Below are 19,554 nucleotides of genomic sequence, written 5' to 3'. Positions count from 1 at the left end.
TCCCACTTGCGTGTAATTAGCAGGAACCTTAATTAGGTTCTGTCCTTAATTAAGGAGCAAGTAAAGGTTCTTCTCTGCTGAGAAGAAAAGTAGGCTCTCTAGGAGCCTTCGAGTGTCTAGCTGCGTTACCGGCGCTCTGTGGTGAGAAATGACGCGCGTTCTGAGTGGCGCCTTGTTCCTCTCCAGGCCGTTACTGAGGCTCCTCTCTGTCAGCCAACATTATCAGCATCCAGTCGAGTTCAAGCGCAGGATCACGAATGACGAGAATTGTGACACAGAGAATCTCCTTCTCGGACGAAATGATTCGATAGTTGTACAGCCCACTCTGATAGCAATTTAAATGTTAATTTTTGATGTGGGTTCGAATCCCATCTGGGGTGTCTCCTTTAAGAGCTCTGTGACGAGTGAACAACTTGACTGTGTATGTTAATACACTTTACCGCTCCTCCTCACACACTATTAACACGTGTGGAATCAGTTGTTATTCATGAGGTTTCTAATGCTGGAAAGTTATTTTTACAGAGCTTGGGACCAGTGAGAGCACACGGTGATTTCACCTGCTTTCAGTTGTTTATTGACGCTCATGAACACTCAGTAAGTAACTAAGAGCGCTTGGTTTCATCCTTTTAGTTTCATTGTTTTCAGAAGTTCATCTTCATTTTTTGGCTGGAGATTGTTATAAGAAATACAGAAAGATTTTTAAACAAAATCGGATTCAGGCAGATTTTCAAAAACCTTTTAAGAATTGACGTGTTTCACCTTTGGAGAAGCAGTTAGATTAGTCGGAAAAAGGACATTCATATAACATCTCTCCACATTTTCATTCTCATTTCTGTGAAGAATCATATTAACAGGCTGAACTGGAAACACCAGCCCTGAGAGGAAGTTAACAGGAAACAGAGCTCACGACCAGCATCAGACATGCGATCCTTGTTAGTATAGTGGTGAGTGTCCCCGCCTGTCACGCGGGAGACCGGGGTTCGATTTCCCGACGGGGAGACGGCTAACTTTTTAACTACCTCACTTTAGTTTAAAAAACCGTTTTAACTCCGTTAATTGTTACTTTACGTTAATTCTATGAATTGATTACTTAGACACGTGTTCAATGACATGACTTCTCTTCTTACGGGTGAGTAATTACAGGAGTTTGAGCTCCGTTCATGGCGAAATGTTAAACAATCGTCAATTTGTGCCGGAAAGAGCCCATCTAAAAAGAGCACCGGGGCACAAGCTTGTCTTTAATCCCACTGACAGTCTACACTAGAGGCGTGGGTTCAAACCACACTTCTCACAGGCGATTGTTTCCCCTCGTGTGTGAAAGTGTTTCATGTGTGATTGAAATTGAGACAAACTCCAGTCTCCGGTTAGAGCTGAAACAGCAATCCAGGATATGCTGCCTGCTTGAGCCTAGATCAGACTCAAAACTAAGATCAGTTTATTCTTTATTATTTGGCATTATTTTTTTAATTAGTAACTTAATATGCAGGACACACTAAGAAAGGATTCTGACGTTGTCGATCTGCTGTTTGTAAATAAGTGAACGTCCCTCACTGTTGAATTGATGGAAAGATCGGTGGGTTTGGTTTTCTTCTGTTCACCACAGAAGTCCCGCCCTCGGTTCTGACGACCCGCCGCCTCCGTCTGTGTCCCGATCCGAAGCAGTCGGTTCAGTTCGCCTGGGGTTCCGAGCCGGAATCGGACCTGAAAGAGCTCTTCTTTTCTTTCACACGCAGTGATCAAAACTCTCAGGGGGAACTTTCACAGTTAATGATGTTTTCAGGAACAATAATCACGCATCAGGGGAACAAGTAAACATTTATTCCTGCTGAAAAGAGAAGAAAAGACACAACGTTTCGGCTGTGGAGCCTTCTTCGGGTGTCGGGAACGGATCATCAATCACTGTCGATAGTTAATTGCGTTTCAGAAATCACTGAATACATTTCATGAAGAAAAATGACGGAACGAGGAAAACAGCGCCTTCATTCACCTTCATTCCAGGTGAACTAAATTAGGAAACTGAGAATATCTGAAAGCTTGGTACTGTTAAATAAGTGTACTATTAAATATTCCGTGTACAAAACACACCGCAGCTAAACTCCTCTTCATGAGTGAAATGAGGTGTCGAAATAAGAGCTTTATCTCACATCCTCAACTGGACCAGGGCTCCCCAGTACCCGGGCTGAGGACACCCCCTGAAAGTTTTGTACACTGCCTGTGAAAGAATAGAACAGCTCTTTCAGGTCCGAGTCCAGCTCGGAACCCCAGGGGAACTGAACCGACCGTTTTGGATCGGGACAGAGCCGGAGGCGGGACTTCTGTGGTGAACAGAAGAAAACCAAACCCACCGCTCTTTCAATCAATTCAATAGTGAGGGCCATTCACTTATATACAAACGACAAAGTCAGACTCCATTACTACATTAGTGTGTCCTGCATATTAAGTTACCAATTTAATAAAATAATGTCCAATAATAAATTGGGGGTGAATTGATGGAAAGATTGGTGGGTTTGGTTTTCTTCTGTTCACCACAGAAGTCCCGCCCTCTGTTCTGACGACCTGCCGCCTCCGTCTGTGTCCCGATCCGAAGCAGTCGGTTCAGTTCGCCTGGGGTATCTGGTGTATAAAAGGTGAGACACTGGCCCGTACGGGGATCGAACCCGCGACCTTGGCGTTATTAGCACCACGCTCTAACCAACTGAGCTAACCGGCCTCATGAAGCATGTTTCTAGCTCTGACCCTGACCAAGTGAGACTGTAGAGATTTTCCACAGACCTGAGACGGACCAGCGTCTAATTCAGGGCGGGGGAGGGACACACTCCCAGTCCCAGGAACCGCACAGTAACCAGGACGATCACAGGTCCGAGTGTAAATACCGGAGTGACACCGGCTGGCGAATCCCACTGGTGACACAGCTTCTCTCATGTCTCCTTAGAGCACTAATGAAAGAAGTCTACATGTACATGGAAATGTTCAAAATGTCTACAACATTACGTATTTTGAATTACAGGTTTTATTCAGTAGGAAGTTTACTGTGACACGAAGTAAACCGGTGTCCATACGGGTTTCATTTCGATTATCTTCAGAAACGTGTTCTCAGCTGTGGTACCTCTACCGCTCCTCCACAGACGCTCCTAACATGTTCGGAATCGATAATTTCAGCTTCGGTTTTGAGTTTTAAAACGCGTTAAGAAGTCCTTCCGACAGAGCACGGGCCAGGTGAGAGGAAATGGTGTTTTCACCGGCTCTCGGATGTGTAAAGACGCCCATAAACTGTTAGTGAGTAATATAAATTAATTAATGGTGAAGGAATTAATTTCAGTTTGTAGGCTATTTATGTTGTTTCGACTCTTGATGAAACCAGACAGTTGAGTCACTTTTAAAGACACAACTACACTAACGAGGAGCGCGTATTTATCGCTGATCGAGAGATCTGTTCACTGTCAGGAGACATTTCCTCTCAGGGCTGATCTTTTAGGTAGTTGAATTTAGAAATAGAGATGACTGTTTTATAAAAGGCGAGAGAGTGGCATTCAAATCAGTCGCAGATGCGCTGGGTTTTATAAGCAAAAAAATGTTTATGAAGAAGGTGAAATACTGCTGTGTATTTTCCTCATTTTTAGCCGCCACTGCCAGTTATACACAGTATGATAATATTGCAAATATTGTATTATTTTCAGCTGCAAACAATTCCTTATAGTTACAACATTTCATCTTATTATTCCGTATTAAGTGGATTTAAAGATGATAAATAGTAGGAAAACATTAAATGAAGACAATCGTTTCAACAACATGTAACGCTCCACGAGCGCCACCTAGCGATATTCTTTGGTCAGTGAATCAGCGCTGCGCTACCGGTTCTGTGTGATGAGAACTGTTGCGCGTTTGAGTGGCGATCTTAAATTATTCGATCTTAAATTAAGGTCTGCTTTTTTGACAGTAACACACTTGTTATGTGTTATGCAAAGTGGGTTAGACCCATGTGCTCGTTTATTAAAGTCCGAGATCCTGAATGATTTGACTTTATACAGATAATTACCAGCAAATTGATGAAGAAAACACAAAACGCGAGAATAAAAACTACTGCACACACTGCACACATGTGGCCAGTCTTAATGAGCTGTGGGATCTGTTGCTGTCAGACGTGCATCTGTGTTAAACGCACAAGGACAAAAACAGCCGGGAGACTCCGATCGAGCGATGCGGCTGTGCTTTTCTCCCTTGGAAAGGTCACGCATTCCACGAGGTAGGCAAGAACACGCGTGCATGAGCAAACATGAGCCGTCATGAATCATTATTTTTAAAACGCGCGAGTGGACACCGAGCATCATAGCGAGAAATCGAACAGTGTTTTTCGCGGACTAAACATCTCGTATTCGGCGTGGAAGTGAAGAACACGCGTGGGGGAGTGAACGTCTCACGTCACATTTGGGAAGAGCCCAAAACAGTATGGATCCCTGCCCCGTGTGAGGACCGAACTCACGACCTTCAGATTATGAGACTGACGCGCTACCTACTGCGCTAACGAGGCTGGATAAGAGGTGCGCTCCAGTATGAACTCACATAATGTGATTTCCCATCAGTCGGTGAGATCCAGACCATTTGCTGTCACTATAAATCATTATCCAAAACTCTCAGGGGGAACTTTCACAGTTAAAGATGTTTTAAGGAGCAATAATCACGCATCATTTGAACAAGTAAACATTTATTTCTGCTGAATAGAGAAGAAAAGAAAGTTTCGGCTGTGGAGCCTTTTTCGGGTGTCGGGAACGGATCATCAATCACTGTAGATCATTAATTGCATTTAAAAAATCACACACAATCTCATTAAAATCTGTAATTCCACAGGAATGGGAGATGAAGCAACAACAAGGTGACAACTGCAGCACCAGACCTGGACCGGTCCATCTCGGGTCACAGTAAATTTATTACTGAATAAAGGGATTTGAATATTGAAATCCCTATCCCTATCAATATCCCTATCATTATCGATATTGAAATCAGGGATTTCAAGCGTCTTTTCCCTGATCTGGCGATGCTCCCTGCTGGATATTGAATCCGCCTTGTGATCTCACCAATACTGTTTCTCCTTGATTCTGTTGCGAGTCCGTCTTTGAGATCCCACCTCGCACAAGTCCTTCTGGCTGAAGTGGCTCCCCTGCCTCAGCAGCGAGCTCTCGTCAGCCATCGACACGTCTGCGGCTCACTTGGCCCTCCGACTCCCGATCTGCGGAGATGAGATTTGAGCAGAGAGCGCCGGAGCCGCGCTTCATGCGGAGAGAAGATGGGCAGGAGGTGCGGCTGTTGAACGCTTGACAATCGCCCAGCGCTCTCTCCGCAAGGCACGAACGCTGCTACAGGAGACCTGTCGGCACACAGAGCTCTAAACTCACTCCTGGAGGAGGCAGGAGGACGCTCAACCAGCTGAGCTCACCCTCCGCGCTGAGCCCTCCTCCTCCTTAGCATACTCAGCCCTATACTAAAGAGGAGCACGTGTCCGCTGTGGAGCCAGAGCTCTGTTTCCTGTCAGGAGACGTTTCCGCTGCGCCCTCCTCCTCGGAGTCACCGTGTGCCGCTTCTCCCCCTCTCACCGGCACCGTCACTGCCTGTCGTCTGCAGGGCGGTCCTGTATGAGGTAGATGGTGGAGGTGTGGTCCGAGGGGCATGGCCAACTGTGTTCGCCAGTCGCACTGCTATCCCGGGGGCTGAAGAGAGCTGAAATGAAGGAAATTCGTATTTAAATACAGTGCAAGTCTTCAGTGTGTTCTGGCACTTCCGGGTCTTCACTGAAGATAGTTGTTGTGTTCTTGAGAGTGATGGGACCGTGCACTGGTGGCTCTCGGGGGAAAACGGGGTTTCAATTGGGTGGAGCAATTGGGGGGTTCAGAGAATAAGTTGTGTGGGCACTTGTAACGGAGCGCTGAAGAAAAAGATCTCCGAAATGAAGCGCTACAGATGCACTTACATTTATCGCACTGCTGACACAACTGTAGCCAATACACGAGACCGAAATAGCGACGTGTTCGCCTGATCGTCTGAGGAAGCAGAAGCCTTTAGAATACGAGACACGTTCACCTTCAAACCCGCAGCTGCTGGACTCGCTTGTCTCTGAACTTATTGCAATGAGAATCGCGTTAGTAGCTCTGTGTCCTTATCCGGTCTATTTCAAATTACAAGGGACGTTCAGTTATATACTGTGCGAACAGGAGAGACCCTATATTAACGGGTCCTTCATATTAATTTACTGATCAGATTAATTGAAATGTTCTGATTCACAGCTCCTGCAGTTCGTGCTCAGGGCTGAGCTCGCGAGATGCTGTAGAAACATTTTCAGTGTGCAGGTCTTAGTGCTTCCTTCACTGGTGCTCTACGGAGAAAAGATGAGAAAATAACTCTGATATATTTATGATGTTTCTATACCGATAAAGAAAAGCTCTGTGTCAGAAGTGGGATTCGAACCCACGCCTCCAGGGGAGACTGCGACCTGAACGCAGCGCCTTAGACCGCTCGGCCATCCTGACTACTGACACCTCTCCCAGCCAGTCCCATGAGCCACCGCGACCCCACTACGGTCCTCGAGTATCACACTGGTGTTAGAAATACAGCCAGACTCCGGCATTCACATCTGTTGCAGATGCGCTGGGTTTTATAAGCAAAAAAATGTTTTTGAAGAAGGTGGAATACTGCTGTGTATTTTCCTCAATTTTAGCTGCCACAGCCAGTTATACACAATATGATAATATTGCAAATATCATATTATTTTCAGCTGCAAACAATTCCTTATAGGTACAAGATTTTATCTTAATATTCCAGATGATAAACAGTAGGAAAACTGATTCAAGGAAAACAATCGTTTCAACAACATCTAACGCTCCACGAGTGCCACCTAGCGATGGTCTTTGCTCAGTGAATCAGCGTTGCGCTACCGGCTCTGTGTGGTGAGAACTGACGCGCGTTCTGAGTGGCGATCTTAAATTATTCGATCTTAAATTAAGGTCTGCTTCTTTGACGGTAACACTTGTTATGTGTTATGCAAAGTGGGTTAGACCCATGTGCTCGTTTATTAAAGTTTATTATATATGAACATTATTTCCGTGTGACTGTCGTAACTCAGACCATATTCCCCCAAAAGATTAAAACGACAGGTTGAAGAAAAGGGAAGATCTCATCTTCATAACTCACCGGTAAAGAGACCAGAACACCACGCGAAGTCAACAAAGCACATTAAACTGATGACCACAAAACTTTGAAACATACATCAGGCAAACAACGTTCAGAAAAGGAGTAAAAAGCAATTGTGAGTTATATCTAAGCAGTCTGTTTGTGGATCGTGTCGTGGGTGACGGGGGGAAAAGTCTCTCCCAGTTTCATCATTCCATCCCGAGAGTGTCTGTCCTCTCTAGTACATAGAGCGCAAAAGCTGGAGGATGCGGGCATCGATCCCGCTACCTCTCGCATGCTAAGCGAGCGCTCTACCATCTGAGCTAATCCCCCTCGCTCTGTAAAAGATCAGCTCCCTCCTGTGCACACTGAATCCCTCACGAGTCTTCTGCCGGAAGGAGTCCCTCTAAAAAGAGCACCGGGGCACAAGCTTGTCTTTAATCCCACTGACGGTCTTCACTAGAGGCGTGGGTTCAAACCACACTTCTCACACGCGATTGTTTCCCCTCGTGTGTGAAAGTGTTTCATGTGTGATTGAAAATGAGACAAACTCCAGTCTTTTAGTCTTTTAAATCAAGTTTTAGTTTTAAAACGCGTTAAGAAGTCCTTTCGACAGAGCACGGGCCAGGTGAGAGGAAATAGTGTTTTCACCGGCTCTCGGATGTGTAAAGACGCTCATAAACTGTTAGTGAGTAATATTAATTAATTAATGGTGAAGTAATTAATTTCTGTTTGTAGTCTATTTCTGTTGTTTCCGCTCTTGATGAAACCAGACAGTTGAGTCACTTTTAAAGACACAACTACACTAACGAGGAGCGCGTGTCTACCGCTGAGCGAGAGATCTGTTCACTGTCAGGAGACATTTCCTCTCAGGGCTGATCTTTTAGGTTTCGGCGTTTAGTTCATCTTCATCATTTTTTGCAAGAGATTGTTATAAGTATTACAGATTTTTTTTAAAAAACTGGGCTCTGTTTACATTAGACATGCTCTTTCACAGTCTAGCCCACCTGCTCAGGACTTTCTTACACTCTCTAAAGAAGAATTACACGTCATCGTGACAAGACTGTCTTAGAAGTGCTTGTTTACAACAAAAACCACAGCCCGCTTGAGTCTAGGTGTTACTGAGAGATAAATGAACTTTTCTCTGTATTTTTCGAAATAGTTGATAAATAGAAAATTCTATTATCAAATTCTTTGGGTAAACTTTTAAAGAAATGTTAATTTTTTAACTTCTCAATAACAACATCCTGCAGGATTATACATCCTTCGTCTGTGAATTGAGAAACAGAGGTTTTATAAAAGTTAGAACATTAGCCCGTACGGGGATCGAACCCGCGACCTTGGCGTTATTAGGACCACGCTCTAACCAACTGAGCTAACCGGCCTTAATAAGATCACGCCCAGCTCTGACCCTGAGCAAGTCAGACTTGGCTAAAAAACACTTTTTCTACAAATCCTTTTTCATCTGTCTGTGCTACCGCTCCTCCTCACACACTACTAACACGTGTAGAATCAATTGTTATTAAAGAGGTTTCTAACACTGGCAAGTTATTTTAACTGAGCTTGGGACCAGTGAAAGCACACGGTGATTTCACCTGCTTTTAGTTGTTTATTGACGCTCATGAACACTCAGTAACTAAGAGCGCTTGGTTTCATCCTTTTAGTTTCATTGTTTTCAGAACTTCATCTTCATTTTTTTGTTGGCAATTGTTATAATAAATACATATTTTTTTTTAACAAAATCACATTCGGGTAGATTTTCAAAAACTTTTTAAGAGTTGACGGGTTTCACCTTTGGAGTAGCAGTTAGATTAGTCGGAAAAAGGAAATTCGTATAACATCTCTCCACATTTTCATTCTCATTTCTGTGAATAATCATATTAACAGGCTGAATTGTAAACGAGCTCAAGACGGGTATCTTTTTAACTACCTCACTTAAAAAAAACAACGTGTGTTTAAAGGTTCATCCGAACTTTTTTATTCCTTTTTTATTCATCCGAATAATTTACCTGTAAATGCATTTTAAAGACCCCGACTTGTGAAATGTTTCACAACCTCTACATAAACGTATCAGTGAGCACATAGTTTTTTCTGACGCTCTGGGTTTTGATTGATGCGCAATTACGCACCATCTTGAACACTCACTGAAGTTTACTGCGAAAAACCCGTATCTGACCATAGGAAGCAGAACAGCACAGTCTCCAGTTACCCAGACTGTAAGCACAGGAAAAAAAAGCTTTGTCTTCGATCAGTGAATCAGCGCTGCGCTACCGGCGCTGTGTGGTGAGAAATGACGCGCGTTCTGAGTGGCGCCTTGTTCCTCTCCAGGCCGTTACTGAGGCGCCTCTCTGTCAGCCGACATTATCAGCAAACGGTCGAATTCAAGCGCAGGATCACGAATGACGAGAACTGTGACACAGAGAGACTCCCTGTCAGATAAAATGATTCGACGGACGTGAAGCCCAGTCTGACAGATATTGAACTGGTAACAGAGATGTTATTTGAATAAGGAAAAACAAACAGACACCCGTAGTCGTATTCGGCGTGAAAGAGAAGAACACGTGTGTGTGTGTGAGAGTGAACGTCTCACGCCCCAAGAGCCCAAAACAGCATCGAGTGTAGTTTTTCTTCTGGTAAATCCAAATAATATATTTTTTCTATTATTGTAGGAAGACATACCCAGCCCTCCTCGGTAGTACACCAGAGCCAGTGTCATGAGGTTATAGCCAGGTGCTGCAGCTGACAGGCTGATTGCTGGTTTACAAGATTTGGTGGTGGAGACACCTTCACCACTTGGGAGTTTATCGGCTGCTCTCATATATCATTATTTTAAAAATGTGTGAGTGGACACCGAGCATCATAGCGAGGGATCCAACCGTGTTTAACGCGGACTAAACATCTCGTATTCGGCGTGGAAGAGATGCGTGTGTGTGAGTGAACGTCTCACGCCCCATCTGTGAAGAGCCAAAACCAGCAGTGATCCCTGCCCCGTGTGAGGATCGAACTCACGACCTTCAGATTATGAGACTGACGCGCTACCTACTGCGCTAACGAGGCTGGATGACACCGGTGCTCAAGTATGAACTCACACGATGTGGTTTAACATTAAACTGTCAGAGCCACACCATCCGCTGTAACAATAAATCCCAATCCGTCACTTAGGATCACAGCCATTCCGGAACAAACTGTTACTGGGAACAGCTGAACGAGTAAGCATTCCACTACACTTGTTGTATACGGCAAAGAAAAAATCTTGAACTTGGACTTTTGCTCTTTTGTGTTCTGCGGGGGGACTGGAGAGGCAGATACTGTCCCGGCTGTTAAAGACCGCAATCACTGTCAGTTGCACTAGAGGGCAGCAGAGCACTGTTCCTACATTATTCTCCATAAGAGAAGCGAGCCGTCTTTGGGGAGAAAGCTTTAGCCGTAAGAGGAAACGTCTCCTGACAGGAGACGGGAGACGCATCATTTTCCTCAGAAAACCTACTGTGAAGAGCCCAAAACAGCAGCAAACCCTGCCCCATGTGAGGATTGAACTCACAACCTTCAGATTATGAGACTGGCACACTACCTACTGCGCTAACACGGCTGGATTATGGGTGTACTCCAGCTCATGTCGAAATGAATATTATATATATGAACATTATTTCCGTGTGACTGTATAATATAAAAAAGCCAAGTTGAAGGAGCGGTCTGTGGTCTTCAACTCTGGAGACCCTGGGCTGTACAGGAAAGCCAGATGTGACCTGGAGAGGGCCCTCAGACATCCCCTCCTTTGTTTAAAAGGCCTGTCTGTCCTGGAGGGAGGTCTCCTGTTGCAGGACTGAGTTGCCCATACTTGCCTGCCGGCCTTCAAAGAGCTGCTGGGCTCAGGAGCAGAGTGGGGTCCCCAGCCCAGGTACTGGGGAGCCCTTGTCTGGTTGAGTCTTTCGGCGATGACGCCGAAAGGGAGAGAGGAATGGGGTTTAGCTGGAGATAGAGATTTAAATTGCCGTTCCTGAGGTGCCTCTCTGTCCCCACGGCTCTCCTTTGAAGGAGAGCTGTCAGCCGACATGATCAGCAACTGGTCAAGTTCAAGCGCAGGATCACGAATGAAGAGAACTGTAATACAGAGAGACTCCCTCTCAGATAAAATGAGAAGACAGACGTGCAGCCCAGTCTGATAGAAATGCAAATGTTAATTGAGATGCTATTTGGATTTACCAGGAGGAAAAACACACTCATTGTTGGCAGGATTTGAAGCTGCACAGGGAGACCCCAATAGCTTTCTAGTCCATTGTCCAGAAGTGTGAGCCCCAGTGGCCTAATGGATAAGGCACTAGCCTCCTAAGCCAGGGATTGTGGGTTCGAGTCCCATCTGGGGTGTCTTGTTTTTAAAGCTCTGCGATGAGTGAACAACCTGACTGTGTGTGTTAATAAACTTTATTTTATATAGCACCTTTAAAAGTGGCTTCTCAAAGCACTTTATAGAATGACCACAACAATAAATGTCCACGTGGGTTCAATCCCCACTCCTGGTAGACTCTTGTTATGAACTTGAGTTCTTAATCCACTTCATGTGAGGTGCCAAGCCATGCAGTCTTATAGGCGAGCATGAGGATTTTAAAGTCCACACAGAATTGGACAGGAAGCCTGTGCAGGGACTCCAGAACAGGAGTAATGTGATCACTTGCACTAGACCTGGTCAGGATTCTGGCTGCTGAGTTTTGGACATATTGGAGTTTGTTCACTGTGGATTTAGATACCCCAGCGATTGGAGGGTTACAGTAGTCGTTTTGGGAAAACAGAAAGTAGTTCATTGCAGTTTGTAGTCTGTTTCTGTTGTTTCTGCTCTTGTTGAAGAACAGACACAGGGGGGAGTGTCTCTCTGAGGAAGAGTCCCGTCACCCCGCAAGAGAGAAGACCAGTCGATCAGATGTGCTCTGACACGGCAACATGAGGAAAGCTTTGTGTCAGGAGTGACACAGAGGGATTCTCTATCAGATGAAATGGTACACTAAACACTAAACTAAACGACTTTCACGACTTGTGAAAAGTATCACAACCTCTACATAAACACATCTCGTGTCTCCCTGACACTCGGGGTTTTCAATGATGCGCAATTACGCACCATCTAGAACACCGAGGGACCACTGTGTACATACCGACGTTCACAACGTGAGAAATACTGCTCAATAGAGTTTCATGCGAAAAACCTGTATCTGACCATAGGAAGCAGAACAGCACAGTCTCCAGATACCCAGACTGTAAGCACGGGAATAAAGCTTTGTTTGATTTCTGAAACCCTTTCTGGATGTCCTGTTCTCATTCAGGTAGGGGTCAACTATATTCACAATACTGCTGACAGCAGGAAAATTCCTATTCACACACTACTAACACGTGTAGAATCAGTTGTTATTTATGAGGTTTCTAACACTGAAAAGTTATTTTAACTGAGCTTGAGACAAGTGAAAGCACATGGATAATCGTTTCATCCACATCTAACGCTACACGATCGCCACCTAGCGATGGTCATTGGTCAGTGAATCAGCGCTGTGCTACCGGCGCTGTGTGGTGAGAAATGACGCGCGTTCTGAGTGGCGCCTTGTTCCTCTCCAGGCCGTTCCCCACAGAGTCCCCACAGATCTTTACGATGAAAAATGAATATGGTTCCACTACCAGCTAAATAAATATATTATATTGAGACCCATAAATTCAAAAGACCGTTCCTGAAGCACCTCTCTGTACCCACAGCTCTCCCCTGAAGGAGACCTGTCAGCCAACATTATCAGCAACCGGTCGAGTTCAAGCGGAGGATCACGAATGTCGAGAACTGTGACACAGAGAGACTCCCTCTCAGATAAAATGCGATGACAAATGTGCAGCCCAGTCTGACAGAAATTGAACTGTTAACAGAGATGTTATTTGAATCTACGATAAGGAAAAACAGACAAATGTAGTCAGCAGGATTTGAACCTGCGCAGGAAGACCCCAATGTATTTTTAGTCTATCACCTTAACCATTCAGCCACAACTGAACGCGCATTCTCACGTTCTCCAAACTCACACGGGCTCGGTCCTGCATCATTTCCAACCCAAAATCTCTCTGCGTGATTAATTTGCTATTTTTATCTCTCGATATTGTTCATCACCAGCAGACTCACTAAGAAAAAAAAAAGGTAGCAAAACAGCATCACTGCAGAGTAGAGGTTTCTAACGCTGGAAAGTTATTTTAACTGAGCTTGCGTTCAATTGCTTATTGACGCTCAAGAACACTCAGTAAGTAACTAAGAGTGCTTGGTTTCATCCTTTTAGTTTCATTGTTTTCAGAAGTTCATCTTCATTTTTTGGCTGGAGATTGTTATAATAAATACAGAAAGATTTTTAAACAAAATCACATTCAGGCAGATTTTCAAAACCTTTTAAGAATTTACGTGTTTCACCTTTGGAGAAGCAGTTAGATTAGTCGGAAAAAGGAAATTTGTATAACATCTCTCCACATTTTCATTCTAATTTCTGTGAAGAATCATATTAACAGGCTGAACTGGAAACACCAGCCCTGAGAGGAAGTAAACAGGAAACAGAGCTCACGACCAGCGACAGGCACGCGATCCTCGTTAGTATAGTGGTGAGTATCCCTGCTTGTCATGCGGTGGGCAAGAACACACTTGTATGAGCAAACAGGAGCTACCTGGCAACATCTGGTGTGACAGCGGATGGTGTGGCTCTGACCAACGACAGATATGTGCTCCTTGTTAGTATAGTGGTACGTATACCTGCCTGTCACACGAAAAACTGGGGTTTGATTTCCCGATGGGGAGATGGGTAACCTTTTAACTTAAAAAAAAAAACGTTTTAACTCTGTTAATTGTGATTTACGTTAATTCTATGAATTAATTACTTAGATACGTGTCCAATGACATGACTTCTCTTCTTACGGTCGATTGTTGAAACAGCTGTAAAAACACAAAGTGCAGACAGTGCATCAAGACAATATACAAAGAGACAGTAGACAGTGTACAAGAAAACAAGTAAACAGTTTGAATGTAAACGATGCAGACGTAAACAATGACTGCAGATGTGCAATAAATAAAATTACATTGATTTCGTGTGGTCCGAGGGGTATGGCCATATGTGTTCGCCTCTCGCACTGCGATCCCGGGGACTGAAGAGAGCTGAAATGAAGGAAATTCGTACTTAAATATCGAACCGTGTTATTCGCGGGCTAAACATCTCGTATTCGGCGTGGAAGAGATGCGTGTGTGAGTGAACGTCTCACGCCCCATCTGTGAAGAGCCCAAAACGGCAGCGATCCCTACCCCGTGTGAGTATCGAACACACAACCTTCAGATTATGAGACTGACGCGCTACCTACTGCGCTAACGAGGCTGGTCGACACCAGAGCTCAAGTATGAACTCACATGATGTGGTTTAACATTAAACTGTCAGAGCCACACCATCCGGTGTAACAATAAATCCCAATCCGTCACTTAGGATCACAGCCATTCCGGAACAAACTGTTACTGGGAACAGCTGAACAAGTAAGCATTCCACTACACTTGTTGTATACGGCAAAGAAAAAATCTTGAACTTGGACTTTTGCTTTTTTGTGTTCTGCGGGGGGACTGGAGAGGCGGGTACTGTCCCCGCTGTTAAAGACCGCAATCACTGTCAGTTCCACTAGAGGGCAGCAGAGCACAGTTCCTACATTATTCTCCATAAGAGAAGCGAGCCGTCTTTGGAGACAAAGCTTTAGCCGTAAGAGGAAACGTCTCCTGACAGGAAACACAGCTCCCGCTCGACACCATACACGAGCTCCTCGTTAGTATAGTGATGAGTATCCTTGCCTGTCACGCGGGAGACTGGGGGTCGATTCCCCGACGGGGAAGTGCATCAGTTTCCTCAGAAAACCTTCATGATTTTCCTTTTCCCTCTATTCTGTCTGCTCTTCCAAACGGGCCGCCCGTCACCTATCAAAATATTTTTTCTCGTAGAAACATATTACGTTATTGTGCTCTTTTCATCTGCACTCTTATCAAATCATCAGAAAAAACATACTGTCAGAAGTGGGATTCGAACCCACGCCTCCAGGGGAGACTACGACCTGAACGCAGCGCCTTAGACCGCTCAGCCATCCTGACTGCTGATGCAGCTGCCAGCCGTTCCCATGACCCACCGCGACCCCAGTACATTCCGCAAGTGTCACACTGGTGTTAGAAAAACAGCGAGACTCCGGCATTCAGATCTGTCGTAGATGCGCTGGGTTTTATAATTTAAAAAAAATGTATATGAAGGAGGTGAAATACTGAAAAACTGCTGTGTATTTTCCTCATTTGTAGCCACCACTGCGGGCTATACACAATATGATAATATTGCAAATATCGTATTATTTTCCGCTGCAAACAATTCCTAATAGTTTCCAAACTATAAGGCAAACAATTCCTATATAACAATTCCTTATATATTCACACCTGAAGAAGGCTCCACAGCCGAAACGTTGTGTTTTCTTTCGTCCTTTTTTTCAGCATGGAATAAACCTATATTTGTTCCTTATTGTTACAACATTTAATCTTAATATTCCATATTAAGTGGATTTAAAGATGATAAACAGTAGGGGAACAGATTAAATGAAGACTCAGGAAAACTCAGCTGCAAATGCTTTCCTCACGGTGTGTGTATCTCTCCCGCCCTGAATTAGACACTGGCCCATCTCAGGTCTGTGGAAAACCTCCACAGTCTGACTTGCTCACAGTCAGGTGCAAAAGCATGAGTCCTTCAGAGAGGGAGTCTCCCACTTGCGTGTAATTAGCAGAAAAAACACTTTTTCTAGATCTCCTTTTCCACCTGTCTGTGCTACTGCTCCTCCTCACACACTGCTAACACGTGTAGAATCAGTTGTTATTCATGAGGTTTCTAACGCTGGAAAGTTCTTTCAACTGAGCTTGGGACAAGTGAAAGCACACGTTGATTCGTATATCATCTCTACACATTTTCAGTCTCATTTCTGTTAGCAGTAACTGACCAACGAGCAGTAACAGAGATGTACTCCTTGTTAGTTTAGTGGTGAGTGTCCCTGCCTGTCATGCGGGAGACCGGGGTTCGATTCCCCGACGGGGAGACTGGTTACTTCTTAACTACCTCACTTTAATTAAAAAAAAAACGTTTTAACTCCGTGAATTGTTAATTTACGTTAATTCTATGAATTGATTACTTAGACACGTGTCCAATGACCATGACTTCTCTTCTTACGGGTGAGTAATTACAGGAGTTTGAGCCCCATTCATGGTGAAATGTTAAACAATCGTCAATCTCTGCCGGAAGGAGCCCCTCTAAAAAGAGCACCGGGGCACAAGCTTGTCTTTAATCCCACTGACAGTCTACACTAGAGGCGTGGGTTCAAACCACACTCCTCACACGCGCTTGTTTCCCCTCGTTTGTGAAAGTGTTTCATGTGTGATTGAAAAAGAGCACCACGCTCTAACCAACTGAGCTAACCGGTCTCTTGAGACATGTTTCCAGCTCTGACCCTGAGCAAGTGAGACTGTAGAGATTTTCCACAGACCTGAGACGGACCAGCGTCTAAATCAGGACGGGGGAGGGACACACTCCCAGTCCCAGGAACCGCACAGTAACCAGGACGATCACAGGTCCGAGTTTAAATACGAGTGACACCGGCTGGCGAATCCCACTGGTGACACAGCTTCTCTCATGTTGTCTCCTTAGAGCACTAACGAAAGAAGTCGAAATGTACATGGAAATGTTCAAAATGTCTACAACCTTACGTATTTTGAATTACAGGTTTTATTCAGTAGGAAGTTTACTGTGACACGAGGTAAACCGGTGTCTATACGGGTTTCATTTCGATTATCTTCAGAAACGTGTTCTCAGCTGTGGTACCTCTACCGCTCCTCCACAGACGCTACTAACACGTTCGGAATCGATTATTTCAGCTTCGGTTTTGAGTTTTAAAACGCGTTAAGAAGTCCTTCCGACAGAGCACGGGCCAGGTGAGAGGAAATGGTGTTTTCACCGGCTCTCGGATGTGTAAAGACGCCCATAAACTGTTAGTGAGTAATATACATTAATTAATGGTGAAGGAATTAATTTCAGTTTGTAGCCTATTTCTGTTGTTTCCACTCTTGATGAAACCAGACAGTTGTGGTTAAAGACCCCGACTTGTGAAATGTTTCACAACCTCTACATAAACGTATTAGTGAGCACATAGTTTTTTCTGACGCTCTGGGTTTTGATTGATGCGCATTTATGCACCATCTTGAACACTCACTGAAGTTTACTGCGAAAAACCCGTATCTGACCATAGGAAGCAGAACAGCACAGTCTCCAGTTACCCAGACTGTAAGCACAGGAAAAAAAAGCTTTGTCTTCGGTCAGTGAATCAGCGCTGCGCTACCGGCAGCCATATCACCCTGCAACTCACAACTAGCAACCCACTGAAGCTAAGCAGGTGTGAGCCTGGTCAGTACCTGGATGGGAGACCTCCTGGGAAAAACTAAGGTTGCTGCTGGAAGAGGTGTTAGGGGGGGCCAGCAGGGGGCGCTCACCCTGCGGCTCATGTGGGTCCTAATGCCCCAGTGTAGTGACGGGGACACTATACTGTAAACAGGTGCCGTCCTTCGGATGAGACGTAAAACCGAGGTCCTGACTCTCTGTGGTCATTAAAAATCCCAGGGTGTTTCTCAAAAAGAGTAGGGGTGTAACCCCGGCATCCTGGCCAAATTTCCCCATCTGTTATCAATCATGGCCTCCTAACAATCCCCCTCTTTGAATTGGCTTCATTACTCTGCTCTCCTCCCCACTGATAGCTGATGTGTGGTGAGCGTTCTGGCGCACTATGGCTGCCGTCGCATCATCCAGGTGGATGCTGCACATTGGTGGAGGGGAGTCCCCGTTACCTGTAAAGCGCTTTGAGTGGAGTGTCCAGAAAAAGCGCAATATAAGTGTAAGCAATTATTTATTATTATTATTACCGGCGCTGTGTGGTGAGAAATAACGCGCGTTCTGAGTGGCGCCTTGTTCCTCTCCAGGCCGTTACTGAGGCGCCTCTCTGTCAGCCGACATTATCAGCAACCGGTCGAATTCACGCTGAGGATCACGAATGACGAGAACTGTGACACAGAGAGACTCCCTCTCAGATAAAATGATACGACAGACGTGAAGCCCAGTCTGACAGAAATTGAACTGGTAACAGAGATGTTATTTGAATCTGCCATAAGGAAAAACAAACAGACACCCGTAGTCGTATTCGGCGTGAAAGAGAAGAACACGTGTGTGTGAGAGTGAACGTCTCACGCCCCATCTGTGAAGAGCCCAAAACAGCATCGAGTTTAGTTTTTCTTCTGGTAAATCCAAATAATATATTTTTTTCTATTATTGTAGGAAGACATACCCAGCCCTCCTCGGTAGTACACCAGAGCGAGTGTCATGAGGTTATAGCCAGGTGCTGCAGCTGATGGGCTGATTGCTAGTTTACAAGATCTGGTGGTGGAGACACCTTCACCACTCGGAGTTTATCTGCTGCTCTCATGTATCATTATTTTAAAAACGTGTGAGTGGACACCGAGCATCATAGCGAGGGATACAACCGTGTATATCGCGGACTAAACATCTCGTATTCGGCGTGGATGTGAAGTGAAGAACACGCATGTGTGTGAGTGAACGTCACACGCCCCATCCGTGAAGAGCCCAAAACAGCACTGATCCCTGCCCCGTGTGAGGATCGAACTCACGACCTTCAGATTATGAGACTGACGCGCTACCTACTGCGCTAACGAGGCTGGACGAGTGCTGAGTTCCAGGTCGTGATAAAATGAACATTATATATATGAACATTATTTCCGTGTGACTGTCGTAACTCAGACCATATTCCCCCAAAAGATTAAAACGCCGGGCTGAAGAAAAGGGAAGATCTCATCTTCATAACTCACCGGTAAAGAGACCAGAACACCACGCGAAGTCATATAAAGCGCATTAAACTGATGACCACAAAACTTTGAAACGTATATCAGGCAAACAACGTTCAGAAATGGAGTAAAAAGGAAGCGTTGAGTTATAACTAAGCAGTCTAAGTGTGGATCGAGTCGTGGGTGACGGGGGAAAAGTCTCTCCCGCTTTCATCATTCCATCCCGGAGCGGATTAGAAAGGAGACAGAAATGAAACCGGTTTCCCTCTGAGCGTCTTCCAGGCTGTAACACGTGCGCTGCCTGTTTACGGGCGACGTGGCGGACTGACCGCTGTGGCCACCTGGTGTCGCCAAAGACAAGAGAGCACAGGAATGGACGAGCCAGAGCTCAGTATCTGGTATTTCCTCTTCGTTTCTTAGTTTCTGTTCGTAACAATAGTGCGTGTAGGAGAAATGAAAGTAAGAAATTATTTGTTAAATACATTTAATGTTTCAAA

The 19,554-nt window shown here is 44.9% G+C and overlaps 7 non-coding genes across 7 annotated transcripts; 1 reads left to right on the top strand and 6 right to left on the bottom strand.

Moving 5' to 3' along the window:
- Positions 1-2,636: 2,636 nt before the first annotated feature.
- On the bottom strand, positions 2,637-2,710 carry trnai-aau (transfer RNA isoleucine (anticodon AAU)). Its single transcript has one exon. It is a non-coding gene; the product is annotated as a tRNA-Ile (tRNA).
- Positions 2,711-4,455: 1,745 nt separating this feature from the next.
- Positions 4,456-4,528, bottom strand: trnam-cau (transfer RNA methionine (anticodon CAU)). Its single transcript has one exon. It is a non-coding gene; the product is annotated as a tRNA-Met (tRNA).
- A 2,890-nt stretch (positions 4,529-7,418) lies between these two features.
- trnaa-agc (transfer RNA alanine (anticodon AGC)) lies at positions 7,419-7,491 on the bottom strand. The gene has a single exon. It is a non-coding gene; the product is annotated as a tRNA-Ala (tRNA).
- Positions 7,492-10,142: 2,651 nt separating this feature from the next.
- Positions 10,143-10,215, bottom strand: trnam-cau (transfer RNA methionine (anticodon CAU)). Its single transcript has one exon. It is a non-coding gene; the product is annotated as a tRNA-Met (tRNA).
- Positions 10,216-11,450: 1,235 nt separating this feature from the next.
- Positions 11,451-11,523, top strand: trnar-ccu (transfer RNA arginine (anticodon CCU)). The gene has a single exon. It is a non-coding gene; the product is annotated as a tRNA-Arg (tRNA).
- A 2,929-nt stretch (positions 11,524-14,452) lies between these two features.
- trnam-cau (transfer RNA methionine (anticodon CAU)) lies at positions 14,453-14,525 on the bottom strand. Its single transcript has one exon. It is a non-coding gene; the product is annotated as a tRNA-Met (tRNA).
- A 4,333-nt stretch (positions 14,526-18,858) lies between these two features.
- On the bottom strand, positions 18,859-18,931 carry trnam-cau (transfer RNA methionine (anticodon CAU)). The gene has a single exon. It is a non-coding gene; the product is annotated as a tRNA-Met (tRNA).
- Positions 18,932-19,554: the final 623 nt, after the last annotated feature.

Source organism: Lepisosteus oculatus, chromosome 4 (assembly GCF_040954835.1).
Source record: "Lepisosteus oculatus isolate fLepOcu1 chromosome 4, fLepOcu1.hap2, whole genome shotgun sequence".
Lineage (NCBI taxonomy): Eukaryota > Metazoa > Chordata > Actinopteri > Semionotiformes > Lepisosteidae > Lepisosteus > Lepisosteus oculatus.
This window is presented reverse-complemented; position numbering and strand designations above follow the sequence as displayed.